Genomic DNA, 14,422 nt, shown 5'->3' with positions numbered 1-14,422 from the left:
TATCTTGTATCAGTTAAAAGGTTCTTTTGTTGAGTGAAAATTACAGCACTTTCATGATGTATTTCTTACTAAAAAATAAAAGCAGACAAACTATCAACAGTTACTTTACGGCAAGCAATACATGGCTTATAGTTTTTGTATACCCTTTTAAAAATATTTTTGCAGACTTTGTTAACACTCAACAAACCATTTATGTAAACTCAAACACTGGAGATATTATTCCATAATATGGCTGAACTCCTCTTATCCATGTACTTCTCACACTTCAATTTATAAAATATTAATAAACAATTTTGGGAAAATAGGTTTGGAAATAAACAAAGTGAATTCAGATTGTAGCTTTTGTTTCAAACTCTCACAAAATAAATATTTATTCTAGAAAAAATGTGGTTCAAAAATCACAATTAGGTATCATTATAGTTCTAGATATTACATGTGAAAGTTATCATTTTTCAACTCACAGAATTCGTCGATCTTTGGTATGTCTATATCATCACATTAGGGTAGGTGTATATATCCTATTGCTGCCATAACAAATTACCACAAATACAATGGCTTAAAACAACCCAAATTTATTCTGTTAGAGTTCTGGAGGTCAGAAGTCTAAATTCAAGGTTTCAGCAGAACGGCATTCACTCCGCAGGATTTGGGGGAGAAAATACTTGCTTGCCTTTTCCAGTGTATAGAAACTACCTATCATGGATTTTTGGCAAAGTAACAAATGTACAGGCAGCCTTGAAATGGAAAATAGTAAGATCAACTTGCTCACTTTCATCTTTCTATCTTTCTGGCTATATCAGCTCCTGGGAAATTTTTCATTCCTTCCCTAGGTCTTTGAAGTGTGTAATTGCTACAGAAACTGCAAAGATTTTTCTTATCATTGAAAACTAAAACTACAATGTATGATTCATAACTAAGAATTTTAAAAATATTGCGATGATTAAACATGTTTTGCAGAAGTTTCTAAAGGAATTTCTTAAGAAATATCTAAACGACTGTGTAATAATTATCAAGGATTTTGCAAATAATTAGTGTAACATTTTAATAAGCAACCATATCATGAGTAATACATTTTGAATCTTAGATTCTTTATTGAAAGATGTGAAGTCAATTATATTCTTTTAAGGAAAGCAGGAAGAGCTATTGATTCCTCCACTTTCACATTACTATCAAACATGATTTATGTATACCATATAATTTTACTTTTCAGATAATGTATTTAATGTAGAAAATGTAATTACACTACATTTTTAGAACAAAAATATTTTAAAATTCTAATTATATGCATCTTTTCTTGAAACCAGAAACTCTTAATTCAGACATGGATTATGATGAAGAATGACCTATAAAATCAATAACTTTCACATCTTGTAGGGCACTAGTTTTGATGGAATTTTTATACATAACAGCATGGAACAGTAATAATGAAAATTACTATTATCATGTTAGGATTATGGTGTCAGTGATACCAATATTTAAAATGTGTAGGTTCTCTGAATTTCTTTAGGTCTAGTGGCATTCCTTGCAATACTGTCAGTTGGATAATGAGTATTGTCCTTTTCAACCTACAGACACAGAAACTAGGTTCAAAAAAAGTATAATTTTTTCTGAGGTCAAGAGGTATGAGACAATCTAAAGCAGTTGATAAGAAAACATCATTTTTAGCATTCAAAGGTGAAACACACAGTCCTTTTCAATCTTAGGCAAATCTTTGGCCTCAGTTTTCTCATCCATAAACTAGAATTAAAATATTTCCTATCTCACTTGCCAATCTTTAATGGAAATATAATGATCATAAATATAAAATCACTTTGAAATGTCAATGAAACTGCTACTTTTTCCTGAGATGGACACATGCAAAGCTTTATGATATATCAGAATATGTATTTTGGTTTATAAAGTACATATTAATTATGTGTATATTATATATTTTTAATTTGTTGAATTATTAAATTAATAAATCATGACTGGGGTAATTACTACTGTATTGCAACTATATGAGATTCCATATCTCCCTACAGACATCTGTTTTTCCTTTATTTGCTGATCAACAAGACATTTGAAAACACAGATTCCTGACTAATGATCTTATTAATAAACTAATCTAAATGCATGCTTCTGGGCATCTCCTAAAGAAAAGACAGTTTTGAGAAAGCTAGCAGAAGAGAAAAATAGTTTATGAATAATGCATGTATTCGTTCACTTCTATCTCCCTACCATTTGCTTGTAATGATTATGTTTTGATAGCTGTAAATAGCAGAGATTTGTGCATGAAAGATACAGCCTACATGAAGGTATTTTACCATTCCAGAGATTTGACATACTACTGAATCACCCGCATAGCAAAATCAGTAAATGCTGTTTTAAACTTAAACTGTGAAATGGTAATAATTACATACTAGTTTTACGAGAGAAGATAAACATTTTGCAAAATTGTGATTGTATTAATTTTTAGTGGTAGCATGTTTTAATGAGACATATGAGATTTATGGAAAGTAGATGTTAGAAAGCATAACCTCTTAATGAGGGGCATAGCATTTATCAAAATATATTTGCTTGATGTTGTGAACATTACAAGGATTCAGACAAAATTTTCATTTTGTAGTTTGTTTAACAGTCTTCAAAGTTTGACAGACTCCTTCCACTTGGAAATAATAATTATCATCACATGAGATTCAGGCAATGTGCTAGACATTTTGTAAGTATTAGCTCTATGACTATATAAAAACCATGCTGTCGAAAGTGAAGACCTATAAGATGGTGGAGGAGTAAGAGGCGGAGATCACCTTCCTCCCCACAAATACATCAGAAATACATCTACATGTGTATCAACTCCTACAGAAGACCTACTGAATGCTGGCAAAAGACCTCAGACCTCCCAAAAGGCAAGAAACTCCCCACGTACCTGGGTAGGGCAAAAGAAAAAAGGAAAAACAGAGACAAAAGAATAGGGACAGAACCTGCACCAGTGGGAGGGAGCTGTGAAGGAGGAAAGGTTTCCACACACTAGGAGCCCCTTTGTGGGCGGAGACTGCGGGTGGCGGAGGTGGGGAGCTACGGAGCCGCGGAGGAGAGCGCAGCAACAGGGGTGCGGAGGGCAAAGCGGAGAGATTCCAGCGCAGAGGATCAGGGCCGACCGGCACTCACCAGCCCGAGAGGCTTGTCTGCTCACCTGCCGGGGCAGGCGGGTTTGGGAGCTGAGGCTCGGGCTTCACAGGTCGGATCCCAGGGAGAGGACAGGGGTTGGCGGCGTGAACACAGCCTGAAAGGGGCTAGTGTACCACAGCTAGCTGGGAGGGAGTCCAGGAAAAAGTCTGGAGCTGACGAAGAGGCAAGAGACCATTGTCTCCTGGTGCGCGAGGAGAGGGGATTCAGAGCGCCGCCTAAACGAGCTCCAGAGACTGGAGCCAGCCGCGGCTATCAGCGTGGACCCCAGAGAGGGCGTGAGACGCTAAGGGCGCTGCTGCCGCCACCAAGAAGCCTGTGTGCGAGCAGAGGTCACTATCCACACCCCTCTTCCACGGAGCCTGTGCAGCCCGCCACTGCCAGGGTCCCGGGATCCAGGGACAACTTCCCTGGGAGCACGCACGGCGCGCCTCAGCTGGTGCAACGTCACGCAGGCCTCTGCCGCCACAGGCACGTCCCGGACGCAGTGCCCCCCCCCCACCCGGCCTGAGTGAGCCAGAGTCCCCGAAGCAGCTTCTCCTTTAACCCCGTCCTGTCTGAGCAAAAAACAGACGCCCTCCAGCAACCTACACGCAGAGGCAGGGCCAAATCCAAAGCTGAGCTCCTGTGAGCTGTGAGAACAAAGAAGAGAAAGGGAAATCTCTCCCAGCAGCCTCAGAAGCAGCGGATTAAAGCTCCACAATCAACTTGATATACCCTGCATCTGTGGAATACCTGAATAGACAAGGAATGATCCCAAATTGAGGAGGTGGACTTCAGGAGTGAGATCTATGATTATTTTTCCTTTTCCTCTTTTTGTGAATGTGTATGTGTATGCTTCTGTGTGAGATCTTCTCTGTAAGGTCTTGCTTCCACCATTTGTCCTAGGGTTCTATCCGTCCGTGGTTTTTTTGAAAAATTATTTTCTCAATAATTAATTTTAATTTTAATAACTTTATGATACTTTTCTTTCTTTCTCTTTCTTTTTCTTTCCTTCCTTCCTTCCTTCCTTCCTTCCTTCCCTCCTTTAGACAACGAATCACCCCAAATTGAGGAGGTGGTCTCTGAGACCAAGATTTATGATTTTTCCCCCTTTACCTCTTTTTGTGAGGGTGTATGTGTACGCTTCTGTGTAAGATTTTCTCTGTATAGCTTAGCTTCCAACATCTGTCCTAAGGTTCTATCCGTCCCTTTTTTTTTTCTAAATATTTTTTAATTCAATAACTTTATTATACTTTATTTTATTTTTACTGTATCTTCTTTCTTTCTGTCTTTTTTCCTTCTTTCCCTCCTTCCTTCCTCCCTCCCTCCCTCCCTCCTTTCTTTCCTTATTTCCTTCTTTGCTTCTCTCTTCATTCCTTCCCTCCTTTCCTCCTTTCTTTCCTCATACTTCTACTAATTCTCTCTACTTTTTCTCCCTTTTATTCTGAGCCGTGTGGATAAAAGGCTCTTGGTGCTCCAGCCAGGAGTCAGGGCTCTGCCTCTGAGGTAGGAGAACCAACTTCAGGACACTGGTCAACAAGAGACCTCCCAGCTCCACATAATATTAAACGGCGAAAATCTCCCAGAGACCTCCATCTTAACACCAGCACCCAGCTTGACTCAACGACCAGCAAGCTACAGTGCTGGACAACCTATGCCAAACAACTAGCAAAACAGGAACACAACCCCACCCATTAGCAGAGAGGCTGCCTAAAATCATAATAAGGCCACAGACACCCCAAAACACACTACCAGACGTGAACCTGCCCACTAGAGAGACAAGATCCAGCCTCATCCACCACAATACAGGCACTAGTCTCCTCCACCAGGAAGCCTACACAACGCACTGAACCAACCTTAGCCCTGGAGACAGACATGAAAAACAGCGGGTACTACGAACCTGCAGACGGCAAAAAGGAGACCCCAAACACAGTAACATAAGCAAAATGAGAAGACAGAAAAACACACAGCAGATGAAGGAGCAAGATAAAAATGCACCAGACCTAACAAATGAAGAGGAAATAGGCAGTCTACCTGAAAAAGAATTCAGAATAATGATAGTAAGGATGATCCAAAATCTTGGAATCAGAATGGACAAAATGCAAGAAACAGTTAACAAAGACCTAGAAGAAATAAAGATGAAACAAGCAACGATGAACAACACAATAAATGAAATTAAACGTACTCTAGATGGGATCAATAGCAGAATAACTGAGGCAGAAGAACGGATAAGTGACCTGGAAGATAAAATGGTGGAAATAACTACTGCAGAGCAGAATAAAGAAAAAAGAATGAAAAGAACTGAGGACAGTTTCAGAGACCTCTGGGACAACATTAAATGCACCAACATTCGAATTATAGGGGTTCCAGAAGAAGAAGAGAAAAAGAAAGGGACTGAGAAAATATTTGAAGAGATTATAGTTGAAAATGTCCCTAATATGGGAAAGGAAATAGTTAATCAAGTCCAGGAAGCACACAGAGTTCCATACAGGATAAATCCAAGGAGAAATATGCCAAGACACATATTAATCCAACTGTCAAAAATTAAATACAAAGAAAGCATATTAAAAGCAGCAAGGGGAAAACAACAAATAACACACAAGGGAATCCCCATAAGGTTAACAGCTGATCTCTCAGCAGAAACCCTACAAGCCAGAAGGGAGTGGCAGGACATACTGAAAGTGATGAAGGAGAAAAACCTGCAACCAAGACTACTCTACCCAGCAAGGATCTCATTCAGATTTGATGGAGAAATTAAAACCTTTACACACAAGCAAAAGCTGAGAGAGTTCAGCACCACCAAACCAGCTTTACAACAAATGCGAAAGGAACTTCTCTAGACAAGGAACACAAGAGAAGGAAAAGACCTATAATAACAAACCCAAAACAATTTAGAAAATGGGAATAGGAACATACATATCGATAATTACCTTAAATGTAAATGGAATAAATGCTCCCACCAAAAGACACAGATTGGCTGAATGGATACAAAAACAAGACCCATATATATGCTGTCTACAAGAGACCCACTTCAGACCTAGAGACACATACAGACTGAAAGTAAGGGGATGGAAAAAGATATTCCATGCTAATGGAAACCAAAAGAAAGCTGGAGTAGCAATTCTCATATCAGACAAAATAGACTTTAAAATAAAGACTATTACAAGAGACAAAGAAGGACACTACATAATGATCAAGGGATCCATCCAAGAAGAAGATATAACAATTGTAAATATTTATGCACCCAACAAAGGAGCACCTCAATACTTAAGGCAAATGCTAACAGCCATAAAAGGGGAAATTGACAGTAACACATTCATAGTAGGGGACTTTAACACCCCACTTTCACCCATGGACAGATCATCCAAAATGAAAATAAATAAGGAAACACAAGCTTTAAATGATACATTAAACAAGATGGACTTAACTGATATTTATAGGACACTCCATCCAAAACCAACAGAATACATATTTTTGTCAAGTGCCCATGAAACATTCTTCAGGATAGATCATATATTGGGTCACAAATCAAGCCTTGGTAAATTTAAGAAAATTGAAATTGTATCAAGTATCTTTTCTGACCACAACGCCATGAGACTAGATAGCAATTACAAGAAAAGATCTGTAAAAAATACAAACACATGGAGGCTAAACAATACACTACTTAATAACGAGGTGATCACTGAAGAAATCAAAGAGGAAATAAAAAAAATACCTAGAAACAAATGACAATGGAGACACAACGACCAAAAACCTATGGGATGCAGCAAAAGCAGTTCTAAGAGGGAAGTTTATAGCAATACAAGCCCACCTTAAGAAGCAGGAAACATCTCGAATAAACAACCTAACCTTGCACCTCAAGCAATTAGCGAAAGAAGAACAAAAAAAAATCCAAAGCTAGTAGAAGGAAAGAAATCATAAAAATCAGATCAGAAATAAATGAAAAAGAGTTGAAGGAAACTATAGCAAAGATCAATAAAACTAAAAGCTGGTTCTTTCAGAAGAAAAAGAAAATAGATAAACCACTAGCCAGACTCATCAAGAAAAAAAGGGAGAAGACTCAAATCAATAGAATTAGAAATGAAAAAGGAGAAGTAACAACTGACACTGTAGAAATAAAAAAGATCATGAGAGATTACTACAAGCAACTCTATACCAATAAAATGGACAATCTGGAAGAAATGGACAAATTCTTAGAAATGCACAACCTGCCAAGACTGAATCAGGAAGAAATAGAAAATATGAACAGACCAAACACAAGCACTGAAATTGAAACTGTGATTAAAAATCTTCCAACAAACAAAAGCCCAAGACCAGATGGCTTCACAGGCGAGTTCTATCAAACATTTAGAGAACAGCTAACACCTATCCTTCTCAAACTCTTCCAAAATATAGCAGAGGGAGGAACACTCCCATATTCCTTCTACGAGGCCACCATCACCTTGATACCAAAACCAGACAAGGATGTCACAAAGAAAGAAAACTACAGGCCAATATCACTGATAAACATAGATGCAAAAATCCTCAACAAAATACTAGCAAACAGAATCCAACAGCACATTAAAAGGATCATACACCATGATCAAGTGGGGTTTATTCCAGGAATGCAAGGATTCTTCAATATACGCAAATCAATCAACGTGATACACCATATTAACAAATTGAAGGAGAAAATCCATATGATCTTTTCAATAGATGCAGAGAAAGCTTTTGACAAAATTCAACACCCATTTATGATAAAAACCCTGCAGAAAGTAGGCATAGAGGGAACTTTCCTCAACATAATAAAGGCCATATATGACAAGCCCACAGCCAACATCATCCTCAATGGTGAAAAACTGAAAGCGTTTCCACTAAGATCAGGAACAAGACAAGGTTGCCCACTCTCACCACTCTTATTCAACATAGTTTTGGAAGTTTTAGCCACAGCAATCAGAGAAAAAAAGGAAATAAAAGGAATCCAAATCGGAAAAGAAGAAGTAAAGCTGTCACTGTTTGTAGATGACATGATACTATACATAGAGAATCCTAAAGATGCTACCAGAAAACTACTAGAGCTAATCAATGAATTTGGTAAAGTAGCAGGATACAAAATTAATGCACAGAAATCTCTGGCATTCCTATATACTAATGATGAAAAATCTGAAAGTGAAATCAAGAAAACACTCCCATTTACCACTGCAACAAAAAGAATAAAATATCTAGGAATAAACCTACCCAAGGAGACAAAAGACCTGTATGCAGAAAATTATAAGACACCGATGAAAGAAATTAAAGATGATACAAATAGATGGAGAGATATACCATGTTCTTGGATCGGAAGAATCAACATTGTGAAAATGACTCTACAACACAAAGCAATCTATAGATTCAATGCAATCCCTATCAAACTACCACTGGCATTTTTCACAGAACTAGAACAAAAAAATTCACCATTTGTATGGAAACACAAAAGACACCAAATAGCCAAAGCAATCTTGAGAACGAGAAACAGAGCTGGAGGAATCAGGCTCCCTGACTTCAGACTATACTACAAAGCTACAGTAAGCAAGACAGTATAGTACTGGCACAAAAACAGATAGATCAATGGAACAGGATAGAAAGCCCAGAGATAAACCCACACACATATGGACACCTTACCTTTGATAAAGGTGGCAGGAATGTACAGTGGAGAAAGGACAGCCTCTTCAATAAGTGGTGCTGGGAAAACTGGACAGGTACATGTAAAAGTATGAGATTAGATCACTCCCTAACACCATACACAAAAATAAGCTCAAAATGGATTAAAGACCTAAATGTAAGGCCAGACACTATCAAACTCTTAGAGGAAAACATAGGCAGAACACTCTATGACATAAATCACAGCAAGATCCTTTCTGACCCACCTCCTAGAGTAATGGAAATAAAAACAACAATAAACAAATGGGACCTAATGAAACTTCAAAGCTTTTGCACAGCAAAGGAAACCATAAACAAGACCAAAAGACAACCCTCAGAATGGGAGAAAATATTTGCAAATGAAGCAACTGACAAAGGATTAATCTCCAAAATTTACAAGCAGCTCATGCAGCTCAATAACAAAAAAACAAACAACCCAATCCAAAAATGGGCAGAAGACCTAAATAGACATTTCTCCAAAGAAGATATACAGACTGCCAACAAACACATGAAAGAATGCTCAACATCATTAATCATTAGAGAAATGCAAATCAAAACTACAATGAGATATCATCTCACACCAGTCAGAATGGCCATCATCAAAAAATCTGGAAACAATAAATGCTGGAGAGGGTGTGGAGAAAAGGGAACACTCTTGCACTGCTGGTGGGAATGTGAATTGGTTCAGCCACTATGGAGAACAGTATGGAGGTTCCTTAAAAAACTACAAATAGAATTACCATATGACCCAGCAATCCCACTACTGGGCATATACCCTGAGAAAACCAAAATTCAAAAAGAGTCATGTACCAAAATGTTCATTGCAGCTCTATTTACAATAGCCCAGAGATGGAAACAACCTAAGTGCTCATCATCAGATGAATGGATAAAGAAAATGTGGCACATATATACAATGGAATATTACTCAGCCATAAAAAGAAACGAAATTGAGCTATTTGTAATGAGATGGATAGACCTAGAGTCTGTCATACAGAGTGAAGTAAGTCAGAAAGAAAAAGACAAATACCGTATGTTAACACATATATATGGAATTTAAGAAAAAAAATGTCATGAAGAACCTAGGGGTAAGACAGGAATAAAGACGCAGACCTACTGGAGAACGGACTTGAGGATATGGGGAGGGGGAAGGGTGAGCTGTGTCAGGGCGAGAGAGAGTCATGGACATATACATACTAACAAACGTAGTAAAGTAGATAGCTAGTGGGCAGCAGCCACATGGCACAGGGATATTGGCTCGGTGCTTTGTGGCAGCCTGGAGGGGTGGGATAGGGAGGGTGGGAGGGAGGGAGACGCAAGAGGGAAGACATATGGGAACATATGTATATGTATAACTGATTCACTTTGTTATGGGGCAGAAACTAACACACCATTGTAAAGCAATTATACCCCAATAAAGATGTTAAAAAAAAAATTATCCACTTTAAAAAAAAAAAAGAAAAAAAGGGAGAAGACTCAAATCAATAGAATTAGAAATGAAAAAGGAAAAGTAACAATTGACACTGCAGAAATACAAAGGATCATGAGAGATTACTACAAGCAACTATATGCCAATAAAATGGACAATCTGGAAGAAATGGACAAGTTCTTAGAAAAGCCCAAGCTTTCGAGACTGAACCAGGAAGAAATAGAAAATATAAACAGACCAATCACAAGCACTGAAACTGAGACTGTGACTAAAAATCTTCCAACAAACAAAAGCCCAGGACCAGATGGCTTCACAGGCAAATTCGATCAAGCCTTTAGAGAAGAGCTAACACCTATCCCTCTCAAACTCTTCCAAAATATAGCAGAGGGAGGAACACTCCCATATTCCTTCTACGAGGCCACCATCACCTTGATACCCAAACCAGACAAAGATGTCACAAAAAAAGAAAACTACAGGCCAATATCACTGATGAACGTAGATGCAAAAACCCTCAACAAAATACTTGCAAACAGTATCCAACAGCACATTAAAAGGATCATACACCATGATCAAGTGGGGTTTATCCCAGGAATGCAAGGATTCTTCAATATACACAAATCAATCAACTTAATTCACCATATTAACAAAATGATGAAGAAAAATCATATGATCTTTTCAATAGATGCAGAAAAAGCTCTTGACAAAATTCAATACCCATTTATGATAAAAACCCTACAGAAAGTAGGCATACAGTGAACTTATCTCAACATAATAAAGGCCATATATAACAAACCCACAGCCAATATCATTATCAATGGTGAAAAACTAAAACCATTTCCTCTAAGATTAGGAACAAGACAAGTTTGCCCACTCTCACCACTATTATTCAACATAGTTTTGGAAGTTTTAACCACAGCAATCAGAGAAGAAAAAGAAATAAAAGGAATCCAAATTGGAAAAGAAGTCAAGCTGTCACTCTTTGCAGATGACATGATACTATACATAGAGAATCATAAAGATGCTACCAGAAAACTACTAGAGCTAATCAATGAATTTAGTAAAGTAGCAGGATACAAAATTAATGCACAGAAATCCCTTGCATTCCTATACACTACTAATGAAAAATCTGAATGATAAATTAAGGAAACACTCCTATTTACCATTGCAACAAAAAGAATAAAATACCTAGGAATAAACCTACCTAAGGAGACAAAAGACCTGTATGCAGAAAATTATAAAAAACTGATGAAAGAAATTAAAGATGATACAGACAGATGGAGAGATATACCATGTTCTTAGATTGGAAGAATCAACATTGTGAAGTGACTATCCTACCCAAAGCAATTTACAAATTCATCACAATCCGTATCAAACTACCAATGGCCTTTTTCACAGAAGTAGAACAAAAAATTTCACAATTTGTATGGAAACACAAAAGACCCCAAATAGCCAAAGCAATCTTGAGCAAGAAAAACATAGCTGGAGGAATCATGCTCCCAGTCTTCAGACTATACTACAAAGTTACACTAATGAAGAAATTATGGTACTGTCACAAAAACAGAAATACAGACCAATAGAACAGGATAGAAAGCCCAGAGATAAACCCACACATGTATGGTCACCTTATTTTTTTCTTTTTTTTTTTCCTTTTTTGCTGTACGTGGGCCTCTCACTGTTGCGGCATCTCCCATTGCGGAGCACAGGCTCCGTACGCACAGGCTCAGCGGCCATGGCTCACGGGCCCAGCCATACCGCGGCATGTGGGATCTTCCCAGACCGGGGCACGAACCCGTGTCCCCTGCAATGGCAGGCGGACTCTCAACCACTGTGCCACCAGGGAAGCCCGGTTACCTTATTTTTGATAAACGTGGCAAGAATATACAATGGAGGAAAGACAGCCTCTCAAATAAATCGTGCTGAGAAAACTGGACAGCTACATGTAAAAGAATGAAATTAGAACACTCCCTAACACCATACACAAAAAGAAACTCAAAATGGATTAAAGAGCTAAATGTAAGGCCAGACACTATCAAACTCTTAGAGGAAAACATAGGCAGAACACTCTATGACATAAATCACAGCAAGATCCTTTCTGACCCACCTCCTAGAGAAATGGAAATAAAAACAAAAATAAACAAATGGGACCTAATGAAACTTAAAAGCCTTTGCACAGCAAAGGAAACCATAATCAAGACGAAAAGACAACCTTCAGACTAGAAGAAATTGTTTGCAAATGAAGCAACTGACAAAGGATTAATCTCCAAAATATACAAGCAGCTCACGCAGCTCAATATTAAAAAAAACAAACAACCCAATCCAAAAATGGGCAGAAGACCTAAATAGACATTTCTCCAAAGAAGATATACAAATTGCCAACAAACATGTGAAAGGATGCTGAACATCACTAATCACTAGAGAAATGGAAATAAAAACCACAATGAGGTATCACCTCACACCAGTCAGAATGGCCGTCTTCAAAAAATCTACAAACAATAAATGCTGGAGAGGGTGTGGAGAAAAGGGAATCCTCTTGCACTGTTGGTGGGAATGTGAATTAATACAGCCCCTATGGAGAACAGTATGGAGATTCCTTAAGACACTAAAAATTGAACTACCATATGGCCCAGCATTCCCACTACTGGGCATATACCCTGAGAAAACCATAATTCAAAAACAGTCATGTACCACAATGTTCACTGCAGCACTATTTCCAATAGCCAGGACATGGAAGCAACCTAAGTGTCCATCGACAGATGAATGGATAAAGAAGATGTGGCACGTATATACAATGGAATATTAGCCATAAAAAGAAATGAAATTGAGTTATTTGTAATGATGTGGATGGACCTAGAGTCTTTCATACAGAGTGAAGTAAGTCAGAAAGAGAAAAACAAATACCATATGCTAACACATATATATGGAATAAAAAAAAATGAAAAAAATCTTTGTGAATAACATAGTGACAGAACAGGAATAAAGACGCAGACGTAGAGGACAGACTTGAGGATATAGGGAGGGGGAAGGGTAAGCTATGACAAAGTGAGAGAGTGGCATGGACATATATACACTACCAAATGCAACATAGATAGCTAGTGGAAAGCAACCACATAGCATAGGGAGATGAGCTCGTTGCTCTCTGACCACCTAGAGGGGTGGGATAGGGAGGGTGGGAGGGAGACGCAAGAGGGAGGAGATATGGGGATATATGTATATGTATAGCTGATTCACTTTGTTATAAAGCAGAAACTAACACACTATTGTAAAGCAATTATACTCCAGTAAAGATGTTAAAAAAAACCCCACAAAACCATGCTGTTTACAGAAATACACTACAGAATAATGACAATGATGACTGACAGTACACTTAATACCTTATATTAATATGTATTTCTTAAAGCCGTTCAAAAGCCAGTCCCTACCAGGAACTCACTTTAATATAAAACCAGTATTTTATTGCCATAAATTAGCCACTTTGTTTAATATAATGGTGAAGAATCAAGGTCTAAAGAAGTAAAGTCATTTTTTCCAAGATCAAAAAACTTGTTAGTGTCATGGCTATGACTAGACTCACCCTTCTTGTATTTATCATCTACCAATTTCTTACCCTCTATGTTAGTTACCTAATGCTGTATAACAAATTATCACAAACTGCATAGCTTAAAACAATGCACAGTTTTGTTTCCCTATTTCTTTGGATCATGATTCCAGGCATAGCTTAGCTGGGTCTTCAGGACTTCACACATGCCTGTAATCAAGATGTCAGCTGTCCTATCTCGAGTCAGGCCTAGGGAAGAGTCGGCTACCAAGCTTATGGGGTTGTTGGCAAATTCCAGTTCCTTACTGACCACAGAACCAAGGGTCTCAGTTTCTTGCTGGTTGTTGGCCAGAGACCACTCTCATTTCCTTGCCACAATAACCTCTCTATACAGCAGCTCAAAGCAAGGCAGTTTGCCTCAATAAAGCCAGCCCATGAGATGCTAGCAAAACCATGGTATAAACTTCCATAACTTAATCATGGGGGTAACAACCTATCACCTTTGTTGTATTCTCTTGGTTAGAAACAAGTCACAGGTCTTACCAACAGACCTGTGAGGGGAATACACAAGGGTATGAGTGAGGTGGAGATGACTGGTGGGTCACCTTTAGAGTTTGTGTACCACATCCTCCTTACTGAATTCTTTGGAATAAGGC

The sequence above is a fragment of the Monodon monoceros genome, unplaced genomic scaffold (assembly GCF_005190385.1).
Source record: "Monodon monoceros isolate NGI ecotype Baffin Bay Population unplaced genomic scaffold, NGI_Narwhal_1 Super_Scaffold_7, whole genome shotgun sequence".
Taxonomy (NCBI): Eukaryota; Metazoa; Chordata; class Mammalia; order Artiodactyla; family Monodontidae; genus Monodon; species Monodon monoceros.
This window is presented reverse-complemented; position numbering follows the sequence as displayed.